Source organism: Canis lupus, chromosome 20, assembly GCF_048164855.1.
Source record: "Canis lupus baileyi chromosome 20, mCanLup2.hap1, whole genome shotgun sequence".
Taxonomy (NCBI): Eukaryota; Metazoa; Chordata; class Mammalia; order Carnivora; family Canidae; genus Canis; species Canis lupus.
Window position 1 is genome coordinate 22232407 of NC_132857.1, and position 12784 is coordinate 22245190.

A 12784-nucleotide genomic window follows, 5' to 3' on the forward strand; every position below is an offset into this window, starting at 1 on the left:
GGCGAGCAGGACGCGGCGCCCGGGAAGGAGAGAAGGCGGCTTCTGCGCGGGGCGGGGGCGCGCCCGGCCCGGGGACCGCGATGCCCAGCTCCAGCCGCGTGCAGCCGCAGCAGGCGGGGACCGAAGCCGCCCCCGCGGCCCGAGCCCTGGGCCCCGGCCGCCTGCTGGGGGGCGGCGCTGCCGGGGGCGCCGGCCTGGCCGCTGCGCGCGGCCTCCGCCAGCAGAGGGGCCTGGGGACGGAGACGGAGCGCCCCCGGCAGGCGCCGCGCGGGACCCCCGGCCGAGCCCGGCGTCCCCCTCTCCCCGCGCTCGTCGTGCTCCGGACGGGCGTGGAGCCGCTGCAACCCGCTGCGAGGCCGAGGAGGAGGAGCAAGCGGAGGGGCGGGGGAGGAAGGGCGCACGGTGGTGGAGACGGCCGTGGAGTGGCGCCCGGGCAGCCGCAGGTCGGCCGCCTCTTCGGCCGGGAGCTCCGGGGCGGCCGCGCCCGGGGCCTGGGGGGCTTCCAAGGCCGGGCCCCGAGCGGCAGGCGGCGCCTTCTAGAGGACCCGGGCCGCCGAGCCCCAGCCCGGCCGGCAGCCGGGACCCGCGGCACAGCACCTCCCCCTGGACCGGCAGCCGCCGCGAGTGGCCTGGGCCGGGCGGCTGGGTCTGGCTGCGAGGTCTCTGGGGAACGAGACTCATGGAAGAAAGCAACAGCAGCCGAGAGAAGTGCCTGGAAGTGCTTTACGGAAACGACCACATACCTGCTGCTTCTCAGGCTTGTGCATGTCGACCCGGGGGTGACGAGCTCCAGGGTGTGCTGCTCCACCGGGTAACGTCACAGCTCTTCCTAGACACCCCAGGGTCCAAAGCAGCGAAACAAACTTCAAAACTCTTTCTTCAGTGGAAGACTTCTGGAAGTTCACCGAAGGTGCCTCATGGGATGGGCTGTACTGGAAGACACGGCCCCGCAACAGGACCGAAGCCGACAACCGACGTTTTGTCTCTATGAGAACCTCCTGTTAGGCTTCCACGGATCCGGCAACTCAGAGTCAGAAATGGATCCTGCTCTATCCCCCCGGACTGAAGAGATGAGATTAAAGAGTGCTATGATGTCTACTCTGTCACAAAAAGGTGACTTTTTGTCACCTCCACAAAAGCACTCCTACATCCGCAAGACCAGGCGCGAGCAAACTGTTTCTACGGAGCTTCGGGATTCTCCCACCTGGAGGCGCTGCCGGATGACAGCGAGGAATTGCAGCGCTTTGAGGCTGTGTCTGCCAAGGGCCAAGAGGCCCTGGTGTCCAGGGCTTCCCTGAGGCCACAATCGAGGATTTCCACAGCACGTTCGTGGGCCTGATGGAGCGGGTGGAGAAGCAGACCTCTGTAGCTGACCTGCTGGCCTCCTTCCACGGCCACAGCACCTCGGACTACCTGGTGGTGTACCTGCGGCTGCTCACCTCCGGCTCCCTGCAGTGCCAGAGCAAGTTCTTCAGCACTTCCTGGAGGGCGGGCGGACAGTCCAGGAGTTCTGTCAGCAGGAGGTGGAGCCCATGTGCAAGGAGAGCGACCACATTCACTCCACCGCACTGGCCCAGGCCCTGAGCGTCTCCGTCCAGGTGGAGCACATGGACCGCGCGAGGGCGGCACCACCAACCCGCACACCTTCCCCGAGGGCTCTGAGCCCAAGGTGTACCTTCTCTGCCGGCCTGGGCACTACCATATCCTCTACAAACAGGGCTGGCCCCGGCCTCCCGCTGCCCTGTCTGCCCTCCCCTCTGCCAGGCGCTAGACATGTGCAGAAGTTTTTTGTGGTTATAAATGGTCATATTTCACTCCCTCCTCCACCTTCCCCCTCACGCAACCTTCCACATTTTATTAAAGGAGATGCTGGTGGTGAAAATAAAGTAGTGAAGTGTCAGTAGTGAAGACCGGGCTCCTTTTGGTCTAAGAAACAGAACTGCGGAAGTGTCCGTGCCCTGTAGCCATGTGCCCTGGCTTCTCCATCCCTTCATTCATTCATCCTCTAAACTCTTAACCAAGGAGAAGATGCTTTAAGTGAGTCTTCAGTGCTTATAGTTAAGACCATGCAGACCATGGCCAAAGTGACCTTTGGTTTCTCAGATTTTCTCTACTTTTTACTGCCTTCAGCTTCTGCATACGTATTTTTCAAAAGACTAAATTGTTGACTATATGGCCAACAAGAAAGTAGCTACAGGGCCTCTGGAGATTTCTTTGAAGATTCCTGGATCCTGTTTTCCTAGATCCAGTGACATCGTTCACTAGGTTGTTATCGGGTACTATTCTGGAACAGAAATTCTCATTTTACTAGCGTTTATGAATACATTTTTGTTCAGAGTACAGGTATTTAAAGTGTATACTAAACTTGTGAGCCAGTTTCCTGTCTGGTTTAAAACCTGGCGTCTCAAATGTGTGTTTATGATTTTGAATATGTATTGTCCATTGTGCAGATCTGTGGGGGTTTTGGTGTCCTTTTGTAACCATACTTAAAACATCTTGTGTATGAAGGGAAGCTAGTCAATACTTTTAGAAATACTGTAACTATTATAAAGAAATAAGAGTGTGCAGCCCAGGTGGCTCAGCGGTTTAGCACCGCCTTCAGCCCAGGGTGTGTTCCTGGAGACCCGGGATTGAGGCCCATGTCCAGCTCCCTGCATGGAGCCTGCTTCTCCCTCTGCCTATGTCTCTGCCTCTCTCTTTCTCTCTGTGTCTCTCATGAATAAATAAATAAAATCTTAAAACAATAAATAACTGCATTACAATTTCAAATGCATTCTATAAACTCCTATCAATACATCATAAGCTTATCTATAAAAATACTATAGTAAATGAATTAAAGAAACAAAACATTATTTTTAAACACTATGGAAATTTCACTTGTTTACTTTCAAAAAAATTATTTATTTATTAATGACAGAGACACACACACCGAGAGAGAGAGAGAGAGAGAGAGAGAGAGAGAAGCAGAGACAGAGGCAGGCAGAGAAGCAGGCTCCATGTAGGGAGCCTGACGAGGACCTCGATCCCGGGTCTCCAGGATTACACCCTAGGCTGAAGGCAGCGCTAAACCACTGAGCCACCTGGGCTGCCCACTTGTTCACTTTTTATTTATTAATAGTTTTTCTAGAATATGGAGAAACTTAAATTTAAAACAATTGCTATTTGGCAAAAGTGTATATATTTTAACTTAATATTTGGGATTTAAATTAATAATTGATTACAAGATAAATTTTGTTTGTTTTTAAAGATTTTATTTATATATTCATGAGAGAAACAAAGAAGAGAGGCAGAGACACAGGCAGAGGGAAAAGCAGGCTCTCTGGGGGGAGTCCTATCAGGACTTGATCCCAGGACTCTGGAGTCACTCCCTGAGCCAAAGGCAGGTGTTCAAACACTGAGCTATGAGTTGCCCCAGAAGATAAAAATTTTTAAGCAAAATGATTGAAAATATTCCTGAATTCTAACAAAAAGAAAGAAGGAAAATAAGTTATAGTGATTCGATACCTTTAAATGGAATTGAAATCAATTGGAATTAAATTATGTGATACATATTTCTTAATCATAACAATGGACTCCTGTACTAGACAGGAGGTAGTTTATCTTATATTTAGTAAGAAGGAAAACCACATTAGTTCTAGCACAGTGAGAAGATATTCATTAAAATAGCTATTTAACACTAAAAAGCCACTTCAAGAGTATGCTGACCCTCTCCCATTCAATTATCATCTTCCATTAGAACACAGGATGAACCTCAAAGATGCAAAATAGGATAAAGTCTATGTACCTGGCAAGTTTCTTAGTTATAAACGACAGAAACCAACTCTGCCTAACTGGAGTCATTGGGATCATTGAAAAGATATCAGGTAACTCACGAATTTATTGACTTGTTGGCAACTCAGCTAAGAAACAGAGGGAGGCTGGGTCAGGGAGAACACAAGCACAGCCAGATGCTGCCCCCGATGCAGCCGCCTCCAGGTCATCTCCACTGAGTCCTTCACCGGTTTCCTCAAACAAGAGCCATCACCTTCCACGTGAAAACTCTCCCACTAAAATCATGCTGTGGGACTCCAACAGCAGTTCTTCTTAGTCCATGAGTCTGAGTTCAGCCTCATATTAGTCCTAATAATTCAGCAGCTGCTGAATTTCATTGTGTTGAGCGGGTCTTCTCCTCAGACTCCAAACTATTTACACTTTCCCCCTGCTGTTTGGGATGCCCCTGTACCCAGGATACCCTCTTCTTCAATGTGTCCCTTGGTGTAACCCCACTTCACAACCCTTCTGCTGAGGGGATTCCATCTACTTTCACAGCTAAGACTCTCTCTCTTGCCTCCAAGTCTCTAACTCCACCAGCCTCTGAATTCCAGATCCTCACTGCTCTTTCCTTTCTGTCCACTTCAGCATTCACATTCAACATGTTTCGAGGTCAATTTATCATGTTGCTCGATCTTTCTTTTTTCCTTTCTTCTTCCGTGCACTTTCTCTGTAGGCAAGTCCAGCTTCTGCACCCCCCAAGACCTACCTAAACATGAGGCATTTTCAGTTTCTCCATCTCTTTCACCTTACAGGTTCAGATGGTGGCTACAGGGGTTAATTATTATTGTCTCTTCCCTCATTATTCCAGTAGCAGAACTACCCCTGTGCTGTTTCTTTTTTAAATTTTTTTTTATTTATTCATGATAGCCACAGAGAGAGAGAGAGGGAGAGAGAGAGAGAGGCAGAGACATAGGCAGAGGGAGAAGCAGGCTCCATGCACTGGGAGCCCAACGTGGGACTCGATCCCAGGTCTCCAGGATCGTGCCCTGGGCCAAAGGCAGGCGCTAAACCGCTGCACCACCCAGGGATCCCCCCTGTGCTGTTTCAACTCTTCAGGCAAGCGCTGACTCTGACTGGAGTGACACATTGAAGAACGGCCACCTCCCACAATGAAGAAATTGGAGTCTTTCCCCACAGAGGTTCACAAGGAAGCTACAGGAAGAAGATTCCTTTCCTTTTTGATTGTAAAGTGGTGGAAACATGAGGCCAGAAGATTCTACAGGCATGTCCCGGTGCCCTATGCCCCACACCCGCCAGTCTACAGTAATAGAAAATAAGGCTGTTGGGTTAGAAGGGAGGGATCAGAGATGGAGAGCAATTGACAGAGCTGGTGTCCCTGCTTCCAGGTGCACTCCTTTCCTACCCATGGTTTAGTTACTGAGATATTATTTCTCTCCTTTTATACTTAGTCAGGATGCCACTACTAGATGAATTTTCCCACCCCTATATTAATTATGTCACAGCTTACTCGGCATCATTCTCCATTACCTGCAGCATAAAGACCTCACTGTGACAGTCAGTCCTACATGATCTGGACCTAACATTTCCCATCTCATCTCCTGCAAGTCTTTCCTCTCCTCTCTTATGTTATAAACTCTGGCCTTTTTTTCATTTGTTATCTCATTGGCCCATTACATTTCTACCCAGCTGAATAGCACAGATTACCTCTTCTCCTGCAGTGAATTAAGCACTGAACAGTGGATCTGCAAGTCCCATGTTGGAGTCTAAATTCCATTTTCTCTGTGTGGAGTCATCGCTCTGCAAGTCTGTTATTTCTCATTTGTGAAATGATACAGTATCTTAGCTTCACTTAAAAAAAAGATTTTCTTTATTTATTTGTGAGAGAACGAGAGAGAGAGAGAGGCAGAGACACAGGCAGAGGTAGAAGCATGCTCCATGCAGGGAGCCTGACATGGGACTTGATCTGGGGTCTCCAGGATCATGCCCTGGGCTGAAGGCAGACACTAAACCTGAGCCACCCAGGTTAACTTTAAATGAGATGTGTTGCAATATCTTTGAAGGAATTTTATGCCCATGTAATTTTATTCAGGAGATTCTATTTAACTGGCTGTTGATTTTACTTAATCTGCTGAGTAGCAAGAAAATTATATGGAGACCTTTCATAATATCTGAGATTCACAGAAGCCAAAGAGTGCTTGGTATATTCAATGGGCCAATATAGATATTCAAGTCCTGCATCAGGCTGAGTTGTGCCCCCTTAGCAGTCATCTGAGAGTTTGCTTGTAAAACCAAAGCCACACGGGTGTTTTCCGCTCAGAGGAAACTGGAAAGCAGAGCAGCTGATACCTGGGACTCTGCATTAAATTTGGTCCCACTAGTGATGTCCTGGAAGTCTTGTCCACCCCCCTAGAATCATGGGAGCTTCCTGGCTTTGCTGGACAATCAGGTCCACGTGACCATGAACAACTGTTCAACGTGGACTCTGCAAAATACTCCTCCCTCCGAGGCTCACTCTTTTGAGGCTCTCTTCGACAACTTTACAGTAACTGGTTCTCCTCTACTCCAGGGGAGAAAAGTGGTCCATCTGAAATTTTAAGTTTGAGTTTAGATGAAAATTTTTCATTGTAAATTTCATTGCTCTTCTCCCTCAAATACTCGGCAGAGAAATGACTGCGGGCAAATGGATTGAAACAGATCTTTCATTTCAACACTCCTTACGTTTTTGTGGAAAACTGTTACATATTCTTAGGTAAAGTTGCCAAAGGCTCTGACAAAAATTTTACCACCTCTCGTCTAAGGAAAACGTCTTGCCTATTAAAAAGAACTGTGTCAATTTTTAGCAAACTTATGAAGGCAAATATATTGGAAAACAAAAGGAGTTTTGTCTTTTGTGGGGGTCGATGAACAGAAAAAAGTTTTCAGAGTTAATGACTCAGGCTGAGGATCTCTGAGTCCTGTAGGCTTTGCTTCCACGTGGTAGCAATTGTATTTAAACAATGAAATTGCTTTATAGTATAAGCAAACTATAAACTATAGTTTATAGTATAAGCAAAGGAATTGGGAGTCATAGGGTCTCCCAAGGCTTGGAATCATCCACATAACCCCAGGGAGTCACTTGCAGTGAATGGGGCTCTGCTTAATTATCATCAAAATTGTGATTTGAGAATCATCATAGTGAATTCTGAGGTGGAATTCTAAGGTGTCGCCTAGTTTGATACTGTTTGTCTTTCTGCTGCTTTTGCATCTCATGTTGCAGAAGTCTAGCCTTAGGCTCACAAAGAACACAAGTACTGGCAGAAGGAAATGCTTTGGCAAAGGTTTAGTGGTTTCAGAAATCAGGTCTAGCAACCTGTCATGTGGAATCTTCAAACGTGTCTGTTAGCAAAACTGTGGTATTTTGAAATCACTTGTTGGTTAAATTGGAATCACCCTGAGACAGAAAAGTTCTGGCCAGAGATTGAAGCTCCACTGCTATAAAGGGTCAGTAAGTCAAAGATCTCTATTATTTAGTAGTATTATTACTACTTATGTGCTTTAATTCAACATTTTGACAAATATGTACAGGGCCATTTTCTCTGATCTATCAAGAATTGTCTAACAGGAAATGAACTTCTACTCCTTATCTGGACTCCTTTTAAAGGAAATGCACCCCCAATCTGCTCTTCTCCATTCTGTTCATACATAGCAGGAAGAGTTCACAAGTTGCTTAGTTACCTCTGCTCCATGTAATTAATGCAAGATGTTTATAGCTCAGACGTATCCCTCAGTAGACGTATTTTATGTGGTCTACATTTTTTTATTTTGGCAGTATTGGTATAACAACTTTCTGACCAACATTTGTTTTAAATGAGCAGGTTATATAGTTACAGTTTTACAAGTTTGCATTTCAAATTGAATAAGCTTATATAATTTAAATGGTCACAAGTTTTTCCTACCATTAATACATTCCTATGAATAACACATTTAACCCCTTGTCAATAAACTGGGCTGGTTTCCTATATTTACAGTCACCAGAAAATGAGATTGTGGGATAAATTTATCCTTGTCAGATGCTTGATTTGACTGAGGTTGTGGAGCAAGGAAGGCTTAACTGAGTTAAATTTGGAGAGCTGAGTAAATGATTCATAAAGCATACCTTTAATTACAAATTCTAGCACGATGGTTTTCTATCACACAGAAGTCTTCTATTTGTTTTCCTAACATATAGAAATAATCATTGATAAAACATTGAACTTTCTTCTCATTCATTTATGTACACAGCCTAATAATAGTTAATGTCTTCATGAACTTAACTTATATGATCAACAGATTATAATGATTCGTACCACAAGTTTTGAGGGCCTAATATGTATAGACTTTGTGTGAGGCAGTAGTAATATGGGAAAACTTGATTCTTGTCTCATGGAATCAAAGAATGAATCTCACGGGCACAGGAAAGTGAGCAAAGGAATAGAAATTTATTAAGTAAAGATACAGAGAAAGCTCTCAGAAGTGAGAGGGGTCCCGAAAGGGTTGCCACTGTGGGCTTGTAGGGTTGGTCTTTTATTGAGAGCCTAATCAGGGAACCTAAATCCTTTTAACATATCTATTATCACCATTGAGTAAGGACTAGTATAACATCTTTAATGACTTACTTCCTTTCTAGAGTATGATGATTTTTTCTTGGTCACAAGGAGCTGTGATAACAAGACCCCACCTCTGGCACTTGGGGCAGGGTGGTCTGGCTTATTTAACTCTGGTTTACTTTTATCTACATATTTTTGGGATTTTTGTGAGGTTGAGTCCGGAGGCCCCTACTTAGCCCTGCTGGCCCCATTTGTCTCTAATTCAGTAGATATATACGAATAAATTCTAAATAGTCAAGGATGTTATATTTCAGGAATGTTTAATCATGATTCAATGCGATAAATGTCCTATTATAGGTATATACAAGTTACTACAGAAGAACAGAGATAGTGGAGAAGTGGGTTGAATTTCTGTTGTGGTCTAGGCATTGTACAATCATTTTACATACAAAATCTTATTTAATTTTCACAATATATCTGAGGCTTGTAGAAATAGAGCTGGTAGAAGTCCTGGACTTGGCCACGATTACATAGCTAGAAATGGTGGGGTGAGGATTTCAAGCCAAATTTATCTGATTTCAGACCTCTGTTCTCCCAACCATTGCAAGTTGCCTTATTCTCCCTAAGAAATGAGAGGATAGGAACTGAGGAGAGTCAGAAAAAGATTGAGAAATGGTATGACATTTGGAATGAGAAAATATGCATAAGGCTCACAGGTCTTGTCATTGGGACTGTCTTTTGGGGATAAAGAATTACCACAAGGAAGTTTCAGGAACAAGGTGAACATGTTCAAGAACTGGCAAGCATTTCAGAACAGTTGAAGCTTGAGGAGAAAAACAGAGATTGGCAAGATTTGGTGACATAGAGGTTGAGAAAAAAGCCACAAATTGTTTTCAGTATCAAGCCAAAGAGTTCTGATTTCATTAAAAAGTTAAAGAAGATAATGAATGCTTTGGGATGAGCAATAACAGACCAGATAGCATTTCTACAGGGGATCTTCCTGGTGGCAGTGTGGAGAAGGCAAAGGGATTGAAGTTGCTGAGGTAGAAACTAATTTGTAGTGTTTCAGCCAAGAAATAATGATCACTTGAGTCAAAGATTAACAAAGGTATGCACAGGGAAGGATTGTTGCTATTTTTTTAAAAGATTTTATTTATTTATTCATGAGAAACACAGAGAGAGGAAGAGACCTAGGCAGAGGGAGAAGTAGGCTCCCTACAGGGAGCCCAATGTGGCACTAAATTCCAGGACCCCGGGATCCTGCACTGAGTTGAAGGCAGATGCTCAGGCACTGAGCCACCCAGGCATCCTGATGCTAAAGATTTTAAGGATATAAATATCACAGGCCTTGGATTTGCACATATAAAATGAAGTGGGTTTAAAATTTGCAGAGTAACTCAAAATGGATGAAAGATCTAACTGTGAGACAAGATTCCATCAAAATCCTAGAGGAGAACACAGGCAACACCCTTTTAGAACTTGGCCACAGTAACTTCTTGCAAGATACATCCACGAAGGCAAAAGAAACCAAAGCAAAAATGAACTATTGGGACTTCATCAAGGTAAGAAGCTTTTGCACAGCAAAGGATACAGTCAACAAGACTCAAAGACAACCTACAGAATGGGAGAAGACATTTGCAAAGGACGTATCAGATAAAGTGTTAGTTTCCAAGATCTATAAAGAACTTATTAAACTGAACACCAAAGAAACAAACAATCCAATCATGAAATGGGCAAAAGACATGAACAGAAATCTCACAGAGGAAGACATAGACATGGCCAACATGCACATGAGAAAATGCTCTGCATCACTTGCCATCAGGGAACTACAAATCAAAACCACAATGAGATCCCACCTCACACCATTGAGAATCGGGAAAAATAACAAGGCAGGAAACCACAAATGTGGGAGAGGATGTGGAGAAAGGGGAACCCTCTTGCACTGTTGGTAGGAATGTGAACTGGTGCAGCCACTCTGGAAAACTGTGTGGAGGTTCCTCAAAGAGTTAAAAATAGACCTACCCTACGACCCAGCAATTGCACTGCTGAGGATTTACCCCAAAGATTCAGATGCAATGAAACACCGGGACAGGGCAGCCCGGGTGGCTCAGTGGTTTAGCCCTGCCTTCAGCCCAGGACATGACCCTGGAGACCCGGGATCGAGTTCCACGTCGGGCTCCCTGCATGGAGCCGCTTCTCCCTCTGCCTGTATCTCTGCCTCTCTCTTTTTCTCTGTGTTTCTCATGAATAAATAAATTAAAAAAAAAGAAACACTGGGACACGTGCACCCTGATGTTTCTAGCAGCAATGTCCACAATACCCAAACTGTGGAATGAGCCTCAGTGTCTATCGAAAGATGAATGGATAAAGAAGATGTGGTTTATGTATACAATGGAATATTACTCAGCCATCAGAAAGGACAAATACCCACCATTTGCTTCAACGTGGATGGTACTGGAGGGTATTATGCTGAGTGAAATAAGTCAATCGGAGGACAAGCATTATATGATCTCATTCATTTGGGGAAAATAAAAATAGTGAAAGGGAATAAAGGGGAAAGGAGAAAAAATGAGTGGGAAATGTCAGAAAGGGAGACAGAACATGAAAGACTCCTAACTCTGGGAAATGAATTGCGGGTGGTGGAAGGGGAGGTGGGCAGAGGTGGGGGTGACTGGGTGGCGGGCACTGAGTTGGGCACTGATGGGATGAGCACTGGGTATTATTCTATATGTTGGCAAATTGAACACAAATAAAAAATAAATTTATTTAAAAAATTAAAATAAAAAATAAATGAAAATGGCCAAAAAAATAAATAAAAATAAAATGCTTACCCTGTCATAATATAGCTTATAAAAATATTAAGCTACTTTTTAATAAAATTTATAGCATATCTTAAAAAATAAAATAAAATAAACTTTGCAGAGTGTCCTATCCCTGTCACCTTTTTGTTTGTTCCTTTTTAGTTACTTGATAAATTCTGGCCTCTGCTTTTCAAGCAGTAGTTGAAGGGAAGAATTACCTATGAAAATGGCCTGAAAAATCAAATGTAGTTGTTGTAATTTTAGTCTAAAATAGGAATAAAGGGGAAAGGAGAAAAAATAAGTGGGAAATGTCAGAAAGGGAGACAGAACATGAAAGACTCCTAACTCTGGGATATGAACTAGGGGTAGTGGAAGGGGAGGTGGGCGGGGTGGGGGTGACTAGGTGACGGGCACTGAGGTGTGCACTTGATGGGATGAGACTGGGTGTTATTCTTTATGTTGACAAATTGAACACCAATAAAAAATAAATTAATAATAATAATAATAAAATAAAATAGGGATTGCAAGTCATTGCAGATAGAATACAAGCAAATTCAATTTGATCTCTGTCTTTAAATCTGGACGAACCAGAAACTGTCACTTTATAAGTAGAAAGAAGTACTCCTAAACTGCCTTTTGTGTCCTGCGGCAACCTACCTCTTTCTATATGTGGGTACTATCAGGCATAGAGTGTAAAAGAATATCACACATGCACAAAAATATGCATAGAACCATAAGGTCTACCTCATATGGAAGAAACACATAATCCAACTTGTTTCTTCTTTCATCCTTCCTTTAAAACATGACTCCTTCACTTCCATCTGGAGCATTTTATGAAGCAACTTCCTAGAATGTGCAGAAGGTCAGATCAAGTTTTCCTAAATCTGTGGGCTGCTTGGAGAGAATTTCAGTAAGTAAAGGCAATAAATTAAATTCAAAATGGAATTGAAGTTGATAGATAAAAACATAAAGTTTTCAGCATATGCAGGGTGGCAACAGTATGAAATGAACAGCTAAGCTGTGAACAAATGCCCAGTTGTTTCTAAATACATTATTTAGATTTATGTTTTGCTTTCTATTTGTCAAGTGTTGAGATAACTGTGAAAACCACTGCAGCCCCCAAACATTTTGGAAATGTAATTTCAGTAGGAAAGTTAAAATCTAGGTATGACCATTATTAGCCTACAGGCACAGTCATTAGCTACAATGATATCAGTAATATTCACTTTTATGGGCATCACTGGGTTAATTGTGTAGACACGGCATTTTATTCACATTGCAGTAGTATGTGGATGGAAGTCCCAAGATTCATACCCTTTAAAAATTATCATTAATCTGGGGGAATGCAGTCTTCCCAATTATCTTCTACAATTATACACTACTACTAGTGTTTTGACTGACTTGTACAGAAATTATCTTTTGCAATTCACGAATGGCAGGAGAGATCATGGGTGTTTCCTACATTTCTAACATTGTAGATTTAACTTTATGCCACCATAGTTACAGAGTTGAAATTTCATGGCAATCTTGAGTCAAAATATCTATTACTTTCTTCCTATCTTTTCCTACTTAAAGATGCATTTGCCTCTAAGTGAATGTTGATATCTCACAGGTAAAATAATGGACTATGATGCAACACATCTT

The 12784-nt window shown here is 43.6% G+C and overlaps 2 pseudogenes; both read left to right on the top strand.

The window, feature by feature from the left end:
• Window positions 1–7: 7 nt before the first annotated feature.
• Window positions 8–1124, top strand: LOC140611748 (polycystin-2 pseudogene; annotated as a pseudogene).
• On the top strand, window positions 1121–2961 carry LOC140611590 (ubiquitin thioesterase OTUB1-like; annotated as a pseudogene).
• The last annotated feature ends 9823 nt before the right edge of the window (window positions 2962–12784 follow it).